At 39.2% G+C, this 3,896-nt stretch overlaps 1 long non-coding RNA gene across 1 annotated transcript; it reads left to right on the forward strand.

Annotated features, from left to right (window-relative positions):
• The first annotated feature begins 703 nt into the window (after positions 1 to 703).
• Positions 704 to 3,010, forward strand: LOC108436855. The gene is made up of 3 exons (XR_001858556.1): positions 704 to 790; positions 1,724 to 1,794; positions 1,946 to 3,010. It is a non-coding gene; the product is annotated as an uncharacterized LOC108436855 (long non-coding RNA).
• The last annotated feature ends 886 nt before the right edge of the window (positions 3,011 to 3,896 follow it).

Here is a 3,896-nt window from a genome sequence, read left to right on the forward strand (position 1 = left end):
TTTAAAACAGCCATTAAATTATTAATTTCTCAACTACAAACAAAAGGACAGACTTTCCAGTATTCACTGTGTCCACCTTTTCCTTTATTAGCATAAGTAATCCTACTATAAGGCACTTTGAAACACAAAATCAGGTATCTAAGATAACTGTAAATAAATAAAAATACTTTCCCAAATCAATGTTTCTTTTTTCAGGAGAGATATATGTCTAGATTAATGTCCAAGACTTAATTGACTTTCAAAGAGAATGACAATATTTTGACAGTAATACTGCTAGAATGGGCATCTCCCCACATCAGCCACCTCACTTCATGGTTTCCGTAACTCATCTCTCTACTTAAAACAGCATGCTGTGTTTACAACTGTAATGTAGGGGCTCAGGCATGTTGCAAAGGTGAAATGACTTTACTAGGTGCAGACCAGTACTCATTGTACATTAAACAGGCAGGGGTCAACAAACAAGCAGGTAATAGCAAAGGCAGATCCATGTTGACAAACAGGAGACAAAGTAAGTAGGAAAGACAAAGAAAACACAGCTTGGCACTCAAGTTAAGGAAACACAGAGTCTTCAAACTAAGAGGGAAAACAAAGGGGTTTCTAAAGGAGTCTTAACAAGGCCAAAATCAGGCACAGGTGTGTGAGTGGGAGGAGCCAGGGAGAGTCCAAATAGAGTCTCCCCAGAGGGGGGAGAGACAAGACAACAATGAGAATATGATTATCCTCTGTGGGCACCTTCACTTTAGCTACCGTGGTGGCAAACCTTTTACCTCAGATTGAAGAAAACTAACCAGTAAGATACTTTTTACACTGAGACAAGAATTTATGGTGAAATGAAATCAGTGTTGTGTGTTCCTGTGGTTTTGTACACATGGAATTACTTAAAAAAGGAAAATTTAATTATAGCTATACTTAAGTACTGCTTTCAGATGTGATTTTGTGCAAGAATGAAGTTTAAATGCTGTACTAATGTGGGAGCAGTTGGTGAAAAGAGTGAAGGGAAATATGCAATACGCAGAAGTGGCTGAAATTGGGGGACGGCCAGTGTTGCCAACATTTTTGGAGACTTCAGTCTTAGAAGTTGGTTGTAATTTTCTGCGTCTTATAATCCAAGTAATCCCGAACACTGTCAGTGATGTTGATGTCTGTAATCTGAGGTTGTCAGTCCATTATTCTAACAACACCAGCAGCTTCTTTATTTGAAAAAATGTCTTTTGTTTATTTGTTTTTTATTATGTTTTTGTCTATCTTGTTGTCCATTTCCTTTTCTCTGTAGGGCTTCTTGACAGCTACCCATTATTTCAGACCCATAGCACTGAATTGCCTTATCATAGTGTAAAGATGGACAAAATTTTGGTTGATCTGGTTGGAATGAGCACTGTTCTGAATAATTCTGACTCTGCAAGTTTCTCTAGGTTGGAGCATTTCTTATCAAAACAGTCTGACTGACTTTGTTATGCAAAATAATTGGAAACTTCAATGGAATTTCCACCCCAACTACTATTACCACAAATTCGCCTCTCTAGAAAACCATTCACCTCTCTGAAAGAACCAATTACACAGAATTAATTTACAAATACCTTGGACTGAAGAATCCATTAAAGTGACAGTGATCTCAATATATGAAAATGTACAGAATGCATGTTTTGCATAAATGCCCGCTGAAGGAATTCAGCTTCTGGTATAAGTATATTTTCAGTCAACAGGTTTTCTGTTCACTTCTTAGCACACCAAAGCACACGGAAATGCACTGAATGCGGTAGATGGAGACTGGTGGAAGAACGCTGGAGCATTCATGTAAGATTATGAACAGAATATTAAGCCTATACACTGAAGAGATGGAACTGTTGACCATGAATGTAACTATAATGCCACACTTCAGGAGATCTGAACTGCACTAGATGGCCATGTAAAGGTCACATTTCTTCTTTCTTTTTGCCACCTACAGAGACAGCAATGTGATTTCAATCTTTCAACCTGAAGCACGCAGGCCCTCCACTCCTGCTTCATTGCTGAAGGAGCAGAAGAGCCGGCGTCGACATCCACTCATGGGTTTCATTCCTGACCTTGACAAGAATCATCCGCCGCAGCCTTCTGCAAGATAAGGAGGTGCCTAGCAGGCGTTACCTGGCAACAGGTACCGTCAGAGCAGAGCTCTGGGGTAGTGTCGCCTTTTCCGATGCTGCTATTAGATCTCTTCTGCTTGTGAGTGCGTTTATCGATTTATTCCCTGGCCGCATCATTGAGACAGTCCCACCTCTCGTTTTCCTCATTCGGATAACTTCACTGCCTTCATCTCAATTCAGTATGGCACCCACAAGAGCACATTATACCACAGTGGTTTGGTTGTCATTATGAATGGCCCCTGTTGGGTTAATCGTCTTTTGTACCTGTCGATACATCTGATGAAAAGAAGTCAAACACTGAATGCTATTCTATGTATATAATAACACCTGTTACTTAACACACTTATAGTGAAAGCAGCTGGGGTGATTTTCTTTATCGCTCATGAATGAACGTTCCCACCAAACGTAAGCCTATACGATCGTCTCTATCTTGCATGCTAAACCAGCCAGCATGAGCTTTTAAGCCTCTGACCGCTGCCACCAGGGGACATTGGGAAACACATAGCATCTGGACTTAATTGGAAGTGTTATTGAAGAAATCGGACACTTATTACACACCCAAACTCTACGTCCGTCCCGTCAGTTTCTAGGCGCAAACTGGCATTAGTATCAAATTGAATATAATTAGATTCTATGAGAACAAAAGAGTTTAGCAACACAGGAGCAAAGCAGGAAGACAGTGAGAGGGATTTTTCTTTCCCACAGTGAATCTTCCTTTGTTAACATGATAACGGATAACATTCTGTCACAATGACTTACGGTGAGCTGCACACTGCACTCTGTAGAAAGACCAGATTGACCTCGCAGTTCATCAACCTTTTCAAAGCCGATAACTCTTTCTGGCAACCATCGACTCCATACCCACAATAAAATTCTGCTTCTGTTTACCTTCTTTCCTGTTATCTTGACCTTGTGACATCTCGCAACAACAGGCAGCGAGAGCTGCATTTTGAATTCTCCGTTTTCAAAGTGCTTTTGCACGCGACTATCATTGTGTGGATTAGTGGAGGAAAGCTCATGTCCAAACCAGCAAAGGCAAGACAAGGACAACGGATATTGAGTTTTGAACAGAGAGAAAAAGAGACGGAATGGTTTATGGGCTCTGTTTTGTTTTTCTGTGAACTGTTTCGTAGAGAGAGAGCAGTGCTTGTTTCCAAGAATCTTCTCTTAACCTGCTGGAAAGATTTGTAAAGCTTTGGCTCAGATTGGAAAGTTCATATATACAGGAAAAGAAGGATACAGTCTTAATGAAATGAAAGGGAGGAAGGTGCTGGCGGCTTTCACTTCACAGACTGTCACACAGACAATATATATATTGGACAATGCCATAGGAATAAAAAAACATCAGACACAGCGGAGTTGCTGGGGTTTTTATACACGTCAGTGTAAGAGCTAGGCTGGGTTCCACCACCCAAAATGATTCAGCCAAAACCATGACCTCCAAGAAAGAAACCATACACATACAGTCCTATATATATATATATATAATTATTAATTAATATTTTTTACATTTTGTTTTTTCAAATATTAACACTTTTCTCAGGAAATAAACCCAAATTACACAAATAAATAGATTTTGTTTCACACAGTACTGTATATATGCAAAAGTTGGAACAATTCTGACCAAAAGACATCTTTAATTTTTTTAAGAAGAAAATAGATTAATTCTGTATGAGGAACAAAACATGACATTAAAAATGACATTTTAGTTCACAATGGTACACATATTTCAGTCATTTTAGTTTACGATGTATATTTATTCGCTGAGTAAAA

Source organism: Pygocentrus nattereri, chromosome 2, assembly GCF_015220715.1.
Source record: "Pygocentrus nattereri isolate fPygNat1 chromosome 2, fPygNat1.pri, whole genome shotgun sequence".
Lineage (NCBI taxonomy): Eukaryota > Metazoa > Chordata > Actinopteri > Characiformes > Serrasalmidae > Pygocentrus > Pygocentrus nattereri.